Source organism: Mustela erminea, chromosome 3 (assembly GCF_009829155.1).
Source record: "Mustela erminea isolate mMusErm1 chromosome 3, mMusErm1.Pri, whole genome shotgun sequence".
NCBI lineage: Eukaryota > Metazoa > Chordata > Mammalia > Carnivora > Mustelidae > Mustela > Mustela erminea.
This window is the reverse complement of record NC_045616.1, coordinates 114,774,970-114,790,318: the sequence shown is the minus strand read 5'-3', so window position 1 is coordinate 114,790,318 and position 15,349 is coordinate 114,774,970. Positions and strand designations below refer to the sequence as shown.

The window sequence follows — 15,349 nt, the reverse complement described above, 5'->3', positions numbered from 1 at the left end:
GGAAGTTCCTGGGGTCCCGGCGAGTTTCAGAAGGGCGCAGATTCCCATGCTAACTTTCTCTGTAGTTTCTGCGGGCGGGAGAGCTGGAAACCCGGGCGAGAGCGGCGGAGCTTCCCAACCGCACACTTCCTCCGCCTGTCCCATCCAGAGAGGGCGGGCGCTGCTGACTCGGCAGTCCCACTGGTTATCCCACCTGGTGCTCCGGCTGGGCGGAGACCCGAGACCGCTCAGAGCGCCCTCTCCCATCTCCTCTGCCGTGTGGGCTTCACGTGAAGCAGAGGGTCTCCTCAACTTAAGAAAGCGAGGCTTCCTGTATCCAAGACAAGACATATGTAGATATGAACAAAGTAAGTTGCACTGTATTTCGGTTGTATAATACCGTGTGTGTGTGTGTGTGTGTGTGTGTGTGTGTGTGTGTCCGAGTGCACTTTTGCTTTTTACGATGGGCATCTCTGAGGAATATAGCTGATGGGGAAGGGACATTTCCGCAGATCGATTTTCGTTGTTACATGATACACATATACACTCACGCACATACGTAAATTAAAATATGTATCAACTGGCGAGAGTTCTTTCTGTAAAAACATATTTATTACCCCCAACAAATCATCAGAGATTACTGAATGGAAAACTTACTCTAAAACTGGCCTGAGATAGTTTCAGTAACTCATGTATAGTGGCTGCATTACTGTAGGTGAGCCCTTCTGTGACCTTCCACAAGTACGTACACACACACATACACGCACAGATGTATAAATCAGACAAAGTAGACAAAAACATTTGACCACTGTGTTCATAAAAACATCTCCGAAATGTAAGAAAAAACTGGTTTGGACATAAAAATGAAAGTAAAGATAATGTGCTAGTTATGGAAAAGAAACTTCAAAGTAAGCGCCCCCCTTTCCAATCAGATTGCAGGACCGGTCCTGCGTGGAAAGTGTAGAGCCACTACTCTTCACCTACACCATGGACAAGTAGTGGCAGGTGTTTAAGAGCAGGGACTCTGGTGTTAGAGACCCGAATTCCAGCCCCTACGATGCATCTTCCTTCTCTAAGGCTCCGTCCCCACACCTGTAAAATGGGTTTAATCATAGTACCTGATCTTCGGTTTCTTGTGAGATTAAATGAGGTCAGATGTAGTGCACTTAGCACAGCATCCTGGCTAAGTGCTTGATAAATGGCAGCTTTATCGACCGATTTATTTATCCTGCCTGTCCCAGGAAGACTTTTGGTAGCTTGCTAGGGGACATAGAAGTTGAGTGACAGAATTAATGCGAGGAGCCAGAATTAGAGCTCCTGATGGTCCTCAAGCCAGGAAACCCGGAGGCTCCAGCTGAGCCCCTCATTTGGCTCTGAGCATCCAGATAGCCAGGATGAGAAACATGAACCTGCACTTGCCCCACAGGACCAATTTTTTAATTTAAGATTTTATTTGTTTGATATATAGAGAGAGAACACAAGCCCCGGGAGCGGTAGGCAGAGGGAGGGGGAGAAGCAGACTCCCCGCCACGCACAGAGCCCCACATGGGGCCCCATAGGAGGATTTTGATGAATCCAGTTTATCCACAGAGAAAGTCGTTCTTTCAGGCAATAAAGAATTCAGGTTCTCAGGCCCTACCTTCAGAGATTATTAGTAGATCAGGGGTGGGGCTCAGGAACCAGCCCTTTAGCAAGCTTGCAGGTGATTCTGATGTGGGGACCGTGGCCCGCACTTTGAAACACTCTGCCCAACTCCAGAAACAGTGTTGGCTGTTCTATCTCCAGATATTCCCAAGGCCCACCAGCACCCTTGTAACATCCTTGTAATGTCAGCCAGACTTGGTTTGTCCTGATTTCACAGAAGAGGTTTGTCACCTTGTCCCGCTTTACAATCCACACCCTGGCCCCAAGCAAAGGGAACCCAGAGATCACAGCTGTGATCTCCCTGTGGTTCTTCCTGTGGGAAAGTAAGGTCCACTGACTAATAGCAGGCGCGCTGAGCTCTAAGGTGAAGAGGATCCCCCTAGAAACCGAAAATAACTTGAAGAATTTTTTGACCACAATTTTTTTTTTTAAAAGAAGAATGCTCTGAGCTTCTAATGCAAGTTTCAAATAAAGCGGAAGCCACATATTCTTCTTAAAATTAAAATGTTAAAAAAATTACATAAGCAAGACATATATGCGTGCTACCTTAAAAACTTCAAGCAATACAAATATATATAGAATAAAACGTTGAAACCCTGGTTCACATTGCTGGCAGAGGTCACCATTGCCAATATTTTGGTGTATATCCTTCTGGAGTCTACTCCCGACTCTTTTCTATGTATATATATCTATCTGGCTATAGAAATGGGATCATACTATACATATTTTTCTTTAAATTGCTCTTACAACAGTGTATTTTGTGTCTCTTGGTTTCTTGTGTCTTGCTAGAGGTCTTCTAGAATATTCTGTCTGGATCAATGAAGGTGATTTGGACTTTACTTTCCAGCTAGCTTCTCTCAATCTCCTAAAATAGCTTTGCAATTCCAGGCATTAATCCACACAGAATAGCATTTCAGATACCATTAAGATACCATTTTTGTCTTGGGAGTAAAGAATTTGTCCCAGAAGACCCCATATTCTTCTCATCTCCCTGGTCACCTATAAACTGATCCCTGAGAAGGAGAGTGGGCTTACAATGAAAGTCAGGTTTTAGATAAGTTGGGTTTGCCCTGAGCTGGAGAGGATCAGTATCCCTGAGGAATGGATATTCCAACTAGGTGGAAACTGATGTGGGAAACAAAGGCAGAAGAAAAATTACTGAGTTTCCTTACTACCTATAGCCCACTGAGAAATCCTTGAAATGGGCAGGATGACGTACCTCAAGGAACTCAGCTGCCTCAATGTTAACAACTTCACTAAGGGCAAGACGCAATCTTAGCCCAACCCCCAGGAGCCTGTGAGTATACTTTAACGAATGATCCTGGGGTCCTGGGATCAAGCCCTGCATTGGGGCTCCTTGTTCAGCAGGGAGCCTGCTTCTCCCTCTCCCTCTGCCTGCCACTCCCTTCGCTTGTGCTCTCTCAATCTCTTGCTCTCTCTCAAATAAATAAATAAAATCTTTAAAAATGTTTAAAAAAACATAAAAATTTCTTTGGAAACTTCTTTTATCTCTACCCTCTCCCCACCTAAGGTACATGTAGGCAATCATCCTCAAGCATATGACCCAGTGATATACATCTGAAGGGTCTCATGACTAAGGTTTTATTAGACAGTAATAAATTATATTTTCCCAACAATACCTAGCTCCCTCAAGGTCCTGGAAAACTTGCTTCCAAATTTCCTTAGAGACTTAGACTCTCCCTAAGCATCACCCCCCCAGCTTGAAAGTACATAATGGGCCACTAGAGTAATGCACCCAGTGCAGCTCTCTCTGCCTGCGTGACTTGTCCTCATGCTTTAATAAAACCACTTTTTTGCACCAAAGTTGTCTCAAGAATTCTTTCTCGTCTGTCGACTTCAAACCCTAAGATCTTTCCTACATCAGAAACCAGGTAGTCAAATATATCTGTTAGGTGAGCCCAAGTGGTTAGGGCTGTCTTCAAAGTGAAGAAATACAATTATGTAGCTATCACTCAAGTCCAAAAGTTCTTCTCCCAAATGATTACTTGCTTTTGAAGGGACACTTCTAGTTCAGGGGCATGGGAAGTAGCTCCCACCTGTGTGGAAGATGTGTGCTTTTAAGAAAAAAGACTGGTAGGGGGTTTGGGGAGGGGAAGAAAGACAAAAAGAGAAAAGACTCGGGGTTCTATGGTCAAAATTTTAACAGTGACTTTACTGAGTGGCATGATTGTAGATGATTTTTATTTTCTTCCTTATGATTTCCTAAATTTTCCAAAATGCCTATCATGAACTTGGATTACTTTTCTATTCAGAAAAAATGCCATTCAGAAAAGACACAAACAAAGCACAGAAAAAAGGTAGAATACGCAGTGGTTTGGAATTTGTGTTCTAGAACCAGACAGCCCTAGGTTAGCTCCTGATCCACATTTATTTCATTCAACTGAAGGCGTTCCTAGGATGAAAGTTGCTACATCACTGCCGAAGGGCTAGACTTTTCTGAGGGGTGATGGAGGGGCCTCAGTTGTGTATGGTGTTTCCTGGAGGCAGGGGACAGCCTGAAGTAATCTCATGGAATTTCTCAAGTATCCTTCAAATATATGTTTTTGTTCTGATGCTTTGTAGAAGACCCCTAATGTCAGCTTCTCTTTTAGAGGGGCTGAGATGTTTTCGCCAGCCTCTTCCCCTTCAACAGTGAGTCTGGTCACATTTCTAGAAAGTCATCCTTCCATCTGGGCCTGCGCTCTGAAGGCAGTGGGTCACATGTCATCACGACTGAAGTTCATCACCCCTGTGGGCTTCTTTGCCTGCTAGACAGGACTGACTGCACGCCACTCCCCTTTGTCACGGGTGTTTTCATTTGCATATGCAAATCTTTTTCTCTTCCTTTTAAAGTGCAATTTTATGTTAATCCCAGTGAAAGGAATGGGTGTGCCGGCAACCCAAGGAAGTGGGTGTGTCCTGCTGTAGAATTGCTGACGTATTTAAATGCTTCTGTTAGAAAGAGGTGGGAACCGTTGGTCTGGTACTGCCGTCACTTAAGACAAGAAGAACAAGGCAGGCCCGGTCCACCGTGGAGAGGGCAAGCTTCTGGAGTGAAGTACTATCACGTACTGACTCATGGCCCCTTTCCACATCAACTCAAACCAAAAGATGATTATTATGTACCCCTCTCCCCCCATATGTAGAGTAAATTGTTAAATCATCATTCAGTAAAGCATGTTTCTGCTGCTGGAATTTCTTGGAGCATGGAATTCTCTAGACAGGAAATTGATTGACCAAAAATCAGGGCCTGAGATTGGGAGCATGGTCCACTGTGACTGTTGATTTGGGACTCATATGAGTCTATGTTCATTCCTCCTTTCATTAGGAACTTACATTCATCTGGGCTTTTATTGTTTCTTGCTCTGGAAATCTGCCCTGGAAGGTATTTATTGCCCCTGGTCTGATGTCCTGTCATTCTCTCTCCAAGTTTTGGGCTTTAAAAATCCTATCTACTTATCAATCTACCTTTATTTATTTTTGATGGTGCTTTAAAAAATAACTCATGCCCCTTGTAAAAAAAAATCAAATAGGACAAAGGTTATTGAGTGTTATTAAGTCCGTCTTCTTTAGGTGCCTTCAGGACTCCCCAGTGTGAAAACTGTTTATACCACGGATCCCAGGGGGGCTGTCCAAACTTACCCTTCACATCTGGTGATGATCTTTCAGTCTTTTTACCTGAATATGTAACAACCAAATAGAAACAATTTTATTTATGTTTTTGAAGAGGTGAGAAATGTTCCTTTAGACGGTAGGAGACCGTGGGAGATAGAATTATATGACTTCAGCACGGCCTCCAACAGACTCCACTCATTTTGGGGAGAGAGGCATAAAGTTAAATAATGCCAAGGTAAAAGCAAGGCTAGGTCCTGAGCAGTTAGTCATCAAGCTGATTTATGCCTAAGGCATTGTCGTGTTTGTGGCGTAAGCACCAGTGGTGATGAAATGCCACCCTGTAGTCTCTGGGAGGCCAGAGAAATTCAGCCGAAAGGAAAAGCAGCATCCTCAGTCCTGGCAAGCAAGAATCAGCACCGCAAACAGAGCCAGTCGTTGACCTGTGTTCGTTTCAGTCTCCGTTCTGTTCTGCCAGATGGATAATCTTAGGCAAATTCCTTCAACTTTCTGAACCCCAGTGTCCTCATCTGAGGAAGAGGGACCAGTGGTGGTACCCGCCTAAGAGAGCATATAGAAGGATCAAATTACATTTTGCATAGATGTTGGATCACTAGATGGCAACTCTTTTTTTTAAAGATTTTATTTATTTATTTGACAGAGACAGAGATCACAAGTAGGCAGAGAGGCAGGCAGAGAGAGGAAGGGAAGCAGGCTTCCTGCTGAGCAGAGAGCCCGATATGGGGCTCGATCCCAGGACCCTGAGATCATGACCTGAGCCAAAGGCAGAGGCTTTAACCCACTGAGCCACCCAGGCGCCCCTAGATGGCAACTCTTATTAAATTAAATAATATGAAAAAGGAATGTGGTTGGTTGCCAAGCGAGTTTCTGGTCTTATCAGGTCACATAACAGCAAAGTTTTAATGATTTTGTCTTCATTTATTTGTTTGTCTAATTACTTTTCCTTTGACCACATGTTATGGAGCACCCTCTATGCCAGATGCCGTGGCGGTGTAGTAGGAACTGTTCCCCTGCCTTGATGCCCTCATGTATCCTAGGGGACCACCAAAGAGCCCACAGAGGCCATGACGCTGCAGTGTGACACATCTTACAATGATGATCATCGCAGGGTGCTTTAGAAGCATAGTTGTCTTTTGGGGTGGTGGTCACGGAAGGCTTCCCAGCAGAGGTGATGTCTAAGCTAAGACCTGAAGAACAAGAAGTTTATATGAGAAATAATAAGAGCTACCATGCTTCTGTCTGCCAGGTACCATGCTGTGTTTCACATGTGTCTTCCCATCTAGGACTCACAATGAAACTATGAGGTAGGTACTGTCCTGCCCACTACACAGATGAGAAAACTGAGGCTCATAGATGTGAAGTTAACTTGCCAAAAAAAAAAAAAAATCTAGCTAGTAAGTAGAGGAGCTGAGACTGAGACACAGCATGTGTTCGAGTCCATCTGCCATTTGGGGCCAGCCTGCGTTATGCTTATAAAGTGAGGGCAACTCAGGTTAGCAGGAAAAGTTTTTCCTATATGGCTATATAGGAGGCCAAAGGAATAAATGGTTTTCTGATATGTGGGAAATAGGAGAGGAGGTGAAGGTGTGATTCCAGTGGTTTTCGAGAATGATGTGTCCAGATATGAGGCTGGGTGCGGAGAGAGTGGGGGCAGAAAGCTCAGAAAGGAGAGCGCAGCAGCAATCCAGTACGAATGGAGGGAGATGGCACTCATGTTCCTCCCACTGCAAAGGGTGGGTTGCGGGGAGCCACATGGCCTTCCGCTCTGTGCGTATGAGCTCCCCAGGTACCACTGGACAGATATCAGGGTGCACTGCGCTTTCATGTAAGTCTGGCAGATGAAAGGGGCTGGTTAAGAGGAAGAAAGCAAAGGATTGGGAGGATCAAGCAGACACACTTGGTGTTTGGGGCCATAGCGCAGACTATATATAGACAAATTAGCAGCCATCCAGCTAATACTCTCCAGTTTTGGATAGTCCAAGTTCCATACAGATTATCTATGGTTCCAATCATGAGTTGAGCAAGGGATACTGATGGATCTGGGACTTAATTGCTCATGTATGACTTTTTTGCAGTGATCCGTGTATTCCAAAATGAGCAAGAGTCATTTGGACCCAATGGTCCTCATAACAACCCTTTTTTAGGCAAAGACATGGGAGGTAGAGACGGAATGAGTGTCTGGGATTCATGATCTCAAGTACCACCTCGAACCAGAGACCTCTGGCCAGGCCTGTGGATACAGCTGGCCCATGTTTCTGTGTGACCGGCTATTTTCCAGAAAAGCCTTTTGAACGCTTCGGGCTTCACAGGGCCATAGTTAAAATCCTGGCATTTGTTTACCTCACAGTTATTTCTCAAATGACAGTTAGGTACGAGGCACCGTGCTAAGTGCTGTGGACACAGCTGGGAGCAAATAGACAGACTCGGCCCCGTGGCGGTAAATATGTATGTGCAAAGGACACTCTGAAGGAAATGAACGGTGGACGGGATGGAAGAACATGGCGGCCGTGCTGCGGTAGGTTGGGGGAGGCCTGTCTGAGGAGGTGGCGTTTAGGATGGGACCTGAAAGTGAAGCGGGATAAGAGCAAGCAAGAAGTCCCCATGACGAGAGAGCACTGGGTATGTCTGAGAGGCTAAGACAGGCTGGTGTGGGTAGAGCAGAGGACTGTGGGAGATGCCCAGCAAGGCTCGCCAGGCCCTGGCCTGTGTGCTGCAGTTGGAATGGCTTGAGGAGTGGGCGCCTCTAGCACTGACAGGTGGAAAAGTCACTGAGCTGAAGCAGTCACAACACCCATACCAACAGGCAGGTACACTTTGTAGCAAGAGCAGGGCAGAGGAGGTTCCCGCCAGCCATGGAACATCACTGATTGGACCGGAGGTTTCTGAACCTTCTCAGCTGACAGAGCCCTGAGGGCCTCAGTGATGCTTTTTCAAGGCACCCTGAGGCTGAAAGAGATACCTAATGGTTTCATTTATGAAGTAGTTGGGTCCAGACAATTTCCTAAGTCTGTATGTTCTAACAACTTTTTAGTAGTCATTTGAAACAAGTGATAACACACTTGGTATTTCCGTTGCTTCTCAAGTTGACCGATTACTAATGGCTGTGGGGGGGATCAGATTGGATGCTGCCGCCTTCATTTCCTGTTCCACACTGATTTCCTTATGCCGCTGTAGAGTGACTGGGAGACACGGCTTGGCCAAGATAGGCTGGCATTGAAAGGAATGTGGCAAGGAGTGTCTGACATTGACACGGGGACCAGCCCTGAGTTGGACAGTGTTCAGCAGGTGGTGAGCATCCTGGGTTTCCTTTGCAGAATTTCAAATATCTCACAGCACTTCTGTGAATTTACCTGGTAACCTGGGGGTGATTGGTGGACAGCGTGGGGATCGTGGAACTAGACATATTAGTTTCTGATTACGGAACCGAGATCATCCTTTGGTGCTAAATCCAAAGCCACATTTGAGTCCATAGTAGCATTCTGTGTGAGGACTCCAGGAAACAACGGTGCCAGTCTTTCTGAAAACTCTTATCTTGTTTGCTTTTAAATCCATAGGGATGCCCCAGAGTGCTAACCTAGTCTGACTACTTTGGATAGAGGAGAGAGGAGGGAAAGCAGGCAAGAGCGTGAAAGCATGTGCCGTGGAATATAAGAGGACGTCGGTGTGTGATATACAGTAGTGATTCGGGAGCCCTTATGAAGAAATAAATGCTCCGATTCTGAAGGGTTGGTTGTTGTCAGAACCTGTAGTTAAGCTGGCTAAAACTTGGGGCATTGCCCTTTGTAATCAGGAACATCCTTCCGAAAGGCCACTGTAGAACGTGAGGAGAAGTCAACATCCGGCTCCACCAGCATATTTCTTGGGTTGCTCTCATTGATTTCCTTAGCTGGATGCCGTTCTTGGTGAGTGAAAGGAAGTGTGAGGGTTAGTGAGTGAGTAGATGAGCAAACCTGTCTTAGGAATGCTCCAGAACCTGGCTGCAGTATCAATACTAGGCTATCTCAAAGAACAGTAGTCAGGAGAACCGGTTGACTTTAAGGCAGCTTAACTTTCTCTTTGTGCATGACATCATGTGTATAAATTTTCCAGGCTGGTTGAAACACGGATGAAGCCAGTTCCTGTGGCAACAGGGAGACATCCTTACATCATCCTTGTGATGGCCCGATCCAGAAAATCAGCGGGAGAACCCACAGTACCACAGTGGAATGTGTCCTCACTGGTTAACTCTGTAGGCATGAGAATGAAGAAGTGCTCTTTGGTAGGCTTTAGGCCATCCCACTCTACCTGGTAGTTGCCCAGAGAGACACTTCCTGGGGGGGAATTCTAGCCTTGGAAATGTTTCAAATTCGTGTCATCCTGTTGAATGGTCCGAGTCCTATTTGCATGGCGTAGCCATCAGAGTTTCCTTCTGGGTCCGCTGACTTTGGTCATGGCATGCCACCAGGAGAGTGGGTCCAGTGGTAAATTTATGCAGAAAAAGCATGACTTCCTTGGGGGCTGGGGTGGGAAACAGTGATATATCCTTTTTTTTTTTTTTAAATTTTATTTATTTATTTGACAGACAGAGATCACAAGTAGGCAGAGAGGCAGAGAGAGGAGGAAGCAGGCTCCCTGCTGAGCCGAGAGCCTGATGCGGTTCTCAATCCCAGGACGCCAAGATCATGACTTGAGCCGAAGGTAGAGGCTTTAATCCACTGAGCCACCCAGGTGCCCCAGTGATATATCCTTTTAAGCTTGGATGACCTGACCTGGAGCCACCTTTTCTCTCTACATATTTCATTTAAATAAACTCTACCTTTTGAGGTGGAATATAGGGCATAGTTAAATGTAATGGTCTCCAAGAGCTCAGATGCTTAAACTCAGATTTATTGTTTATATGGCACTGGGGAAGGTACTCAGTTTTTCTGTTTTTATTTTATTTTATCTTATCATTTTTTAATTTTTAAATTTTTTATTAACATATAATGTATTATTGGCCCCAGGGGTACAGGTCTGTGAATCACCAGGTTTACACACTTCACAGCACTCACCATAGCACATACCTCCCCCAATGTCCATATGTTTTAATTTTTTTATTAAAATTTTTTTTTTAAGATTTTATTTATTCATTTGACAGAGAGAGAGAGAGAGAGAGAGAACACAAGCAGGGGGAGAGGGAGAAGGGGAAGCAGGCTCTCCACTGAGCAAAGAGCCTGATGCAGGGCTAGATCCCTGGGATCATGACCTGAGCTGAAGGCAGAGGCTTAACCTACTGAGCCACCCAGTCACCCTAATTTTTTTTTAAAGATTTTATTTATTCATTTGACATAGAGAGAGCGAGAGAGAGAGAGGTACTCAGTTCTTCTATGCTGTACCTTCCTCATGTTAAAATGTGGGCTCCTTTTCTAGTACTCATCACAGAGGACTATTGTGAAGATGGAAGTACGTACTGCATATGAGGACTCATATGTGTTCATAACAGAACCTGGCTTCTATCAGACACTTGGTACCTACTAAGAAGTTATTTTTATTATTTTAAGACTGCTTTCCTCCAGGGATAGAGGCATAGATTATGAAGTCTTTCGAGCCAAGATGCGTCATTCTCTTCTATGTCTTTGAGTCTTTAGAATAAAATTGGGCACAGAATTGATGTTATTGATGAACAGATTATAGAAATTTCCCCCAGTGAACACTCTTACATTGTTAGTGGGAATGCAAGTTGGTGCAGCCACTTTGGAAAACAGTGAGGAGATTCCTCAAAAAATTAGCAATAGAGCTACCCTATGACCCTGCAATTATACTACTGGGTATTTACCTCAAATATACAGATGTAATGAACAGAAGGGCCATCTGTACCCTAGTGTTCATAGCAGCAATGGCCACAAATGCCAAACTGTGGAAAGAGCCAAGATGCCCTTCAATGGACAAATGGATAAAGAAGATATGGTCCATATATTCAATGGAATATTACTCCTCCATCAGAAAGGATGAATACCCAACTTTTGTATCAACATGGACGGGACTGGAGTTTCAAGATTGTGCTGAGTGAAATAAGTCAAGCAGAGAGAGTCAATTATCATATGGTTTCACTTACTTGTGGAGAATAGGAATAACACAGAGAACATGGGGAGATGGAGAGAAGTGAGTTGGGGGAAATCGGAGAGGGAGATGAAGCATGAGATACTGCGGCCTCTGAGGAACAAACTGAGGGTTTTGGGGGGAGGAGGATGGGGGATGGGTGAGCCTGGTGGTGGGCATTAAGGAGGGTACGTATTGCATGGAGCACTGGGTGTGGTGCATGAGCAATGAATCTTGGAACACTGAAAAAAATAAAAATAAAAAAGAAATATGCCCCAGTGGATACTCAGGCACTGCTGAAGGCTACGAGAACTCACAGGGCCCTTGGTCATGAAACCAGTGCAATGAGATAGTCCACAATTACAGCTCCAGAGGCTCTTATCTCCTTTTCTCCTATATCTACTCAGAATTATTGAATTTGAATGGAATATCTTTATTCAGATTCTCTCATTGTTCTATGGGAAATTTTGGGATCTAAGGCTCAAAGTCAAGGCCCCCTATTCTGACAAAATCTGAGGCTTGTAGGAGCCAGGTAGGAAAAGTAAATAAGTAAAGGGTGCCACGTGTGTGATTCAGGATGTCACTGGAGACATCAAAATACCACGGTGCTCACACCCTATCTAAATGCATTCAAATTCAATTTTTAAACATTAAGACCTTTACTTTTTAGAGCGGTTTAAGTTTCCCAGCAAAATTGAAGGTAAGGCACAGAGAATCCTCATGTACCATCTGCCCCGCCCCCCCCACGCACAGCCTCCCCATTATCACCAGAGTGGTACACTGGTGACGGTGGATGAACGTACACTGACATGTCATTGTCACCCAAAGTCCACAGCTTGCATGACGGTTCACTCTGGGTGTTGTTTGCTGTATGGGTTTGGACCAATGTATGGTGACATGTGTCCACCGTTATGATATTGTGTAGATTATTTTCCCTGTCTTAGAAATCCTCTGTCTGCCTTTCCATCCCTCTTCTCGCCAGTTCCTGGCAACCTCTGATCTTTTTATTGTCTTCATCATTTTGCCTTGTCCAGCAGGTCATAGCGTTAAAATCGTACACTATATAGTCTTTTCACATTGGCTGCTTTCACTTGGTAATATGCATTTAAGTTTCCGTCATGTCTTTTCATGACTTAATACCCATTTTTTTGTCAGTGCTGAACTATATGTCCTTGTCTGAATGTCCTGCAGGTCATTCATTCATTCATTCATGTAAGACATCTTTGTTGCTTCCAGGTTTGGGCAGTTCTCAGTGAAGCTGCCGTCAACATCCATGTGCAGGTTCTTGTGCGCACACAGTTTTCACCTCCTTTGGGTAAATACCAAGGAGTGCGGCTGCTGGATGGTATCGTCAAAGTACGCGTAGTCTTGTAAAAAACCGTTAAGCCCCTTCCAAAGTGGCTATGCCTCCAATTCATTTCTAAAAAACAGTATTTTTTTGTCACTACAAACAAACAAACAAAAAAATCTTTTTAATCACTACAACAAACACATCTGTGGGTTGAATTAGACTGTACTGACGGATTGTAGCTTTGGAAAGGTTGCATAAAACTTGCCAGGGTCAAATAAAGCTCAGAATTCTGCACTAAGACTCCTAGCGAATATGACTTCTTTTGATATCTCCTTGGTCTCTGTGAAAAATGGGATGAATGAACAATGATCTCCTCTTCAAAGGGCTCAGGACAAAAGTGCTTTCGGTGTAGTGCTGGTACCAAACCCATCCAGGAAGACAGAGATCCTCTCCCAGGAAGCACGGAAACAAGTGCCTTCATTCATTAATTCACTCGTCCATGACACTTTCACTGAATGTGTAGCGCATCGTTTGTTTGGTTGAGAGAGGATCCGTTTTCCTAAGGAGTTTACAGTTTAGCAGGGGCAGTAAACCAAGTGCTCGGCTGGCTGTTAAACAGGACAGGACGAGAGACGCGCTCCGAGACCGCAGAAAGTGCGAGGGGAACTTAAGTGACAGAGAGAGTGTGCCCAATGAAGAGGATGAGGGCAGATGACGTGAAGCAGGAGACTATCATGGCAGACGGGAAGGAAGGGGCTACCTTGTGATAAGGAGAAGAGGGGAGGGGAGGGGGCAATGAAGTAAGAATATGCAGGGCCCACGTGTCGAAGAGATGCCAAATAGTTCTTCCCTTGAGTTTAGTGTCCACTGAAGAAAAAGTGTAAGCTTTGCGCAGTGGCAGTATCGTAGCCAATGAGGTTTATCTGAGGCGCGATTATTGCTAATTGAAGAAAAAGTAGACAAGGAAGCTGGGAAGATGACGGCAGACAAATGCGCAAACAATTGCTCCTGGGTTGAACCCTATGAACAAAGACCAGTTAAGGTCAGAGAGAGATGAGAGCTCTTCACTGAACATGGGCTCTTTTCCCCAAACTCTCTATGCTTTGGTTTCTTCTTCTGTAAAATGAGGATAATACCAGCACATTATTAATGACTTCTTGTAATGTTCTTACAAGAAATACTACTACTTATGGAGCAAAAGCCATGGGTCTGATTCTCTGCCATATGCTTTATAGACATTCACTGATTTTATCCTTATAACCACCTTACAAAGAAGTACTTTATAATCCCCAGTGACATCTGAGGAAAGTGAAGCACAGAGAGGAAAAGTAACTCAACATATGTCACAGAGGTAGGAAATGGCAGGGCAGGGATCATGAGAGCCTATGTAATGTACGATTTGGTCGAGATCGTACAAAGGAGCTCTTGGTGCCTGTCCATAGCACTCACTCAGTACATAATACTTACTGTTATTCATTCTATTGCCATTGTTACTTAACCGGAAGAATCACCTTAGGTTTCGTGGAGGGGGTGATATTTGCAATCAGCCTTGAGAAGGGCATTCTAGACCATGGGCACAGCAGGAGCTGTTTAACCTTGCCACAGAGAGTGGGGACAGGAGCCCCTGAGACTGGGTGCAAGGCTCCAAGGGAAGCAGGAGAGAAGGGTTCAGCTGACGAGGCAAAGCAATGGCCTGGCTGTCTAGCAGTAGACGGTGTGTCAGCATTCAAGGTTTTAAATATAGGAAGAGAAGAGATCAGAGCCTTTGCTTAACTTTCTGTTTTGTGAGCTAAACTGCCTGTGCTTGAGGTCCTGCTGCCCTCCAGGGCAGCGCTCCAATCCTGAGTCCTGGCTGGGAAGTGCCCACTTCTGGTGGTGATGCCCCGGGGCCAGAAGAGGAAACAACAGCAATAGGAATCTCCACTCAAGAGTCCAGCTTTCACTTGAGACTCCTCCCTCGGTGGGGACAGGCCATCTCCGGGTACTTGTGTGTGTGGAGGGGAAAGAGAAACTCAAGAGGAGAAGCACCCCCGTGTCATGTGGCTTTCTGCACCATCTCTCCCATTTCTCCCTCCCCTGGTGACACTTCCTTTTAAGATCCAAAAAAGCAAAAGCTGACTTAAACCATCTCCAGGACCAAACATTCCTGGGTGAAAATGAGGGGCTTCTCAAGAGGAAATGAAAGAAGACAGAGATGTGGTGACATTAAGAGTTTTCTGCTGTGATCCCCTGGACAGATTCATGTTGAAATAGAAAGATGGGTCCGAAAGCGTGACGCAAACGCAGGTGTTCGGAGCTCCTGCTGGACACACACAGAGGGGAGGAATTCTCCAGAATCATCTTGAGGTGGAGTCTTTGGCTGGGAAGCAGGCTGTTGAAGTGGAAAGGGCACAGAAACAGAAACCAGACCACCTGGGGTCTTTTGGTTTAGTGTTTTCTGAAGGGCAAGTGTCCTGCGAGGTGATTTTAGATCGCAAAGGAACAACTTATTAAAAAGTCACAAATTGGGATGCCTGGGTGGCTCAGTCAGTTAAGCGTCTGGCTTCTGCTCAGGTCATGATCTTAGGGTCCTGGGATTGAGTCTCACGACGGGCTCCCTGCTCTGTGAGGAGACTGCTTCTCCCTCTGCCTGCCATTCCTCCTGCTTGTGCTACCTTTTTCTCTTTGACAAAGAAAAAAATAGCTACAAATCCCAAATGAGAACTTCCCCCATTTCAGAGTCATTTTTCAGTTCCTCAGATGCCA

At 45.1% G+C, this 15,349-nt stretch overlaps 1 pseudogene; it reads left to right on the top strand.

The window, feature by feature from the left end:
- The first annotated feature begins 13,487 nt into the window (after positions 1–13,487).
- LOC116587334 lies at positions 13,488–13,636 on the top strand (annotated as a pseudogene).
- Positions 13,637–15,349: the final 1,713 nt, after the last annotated feature.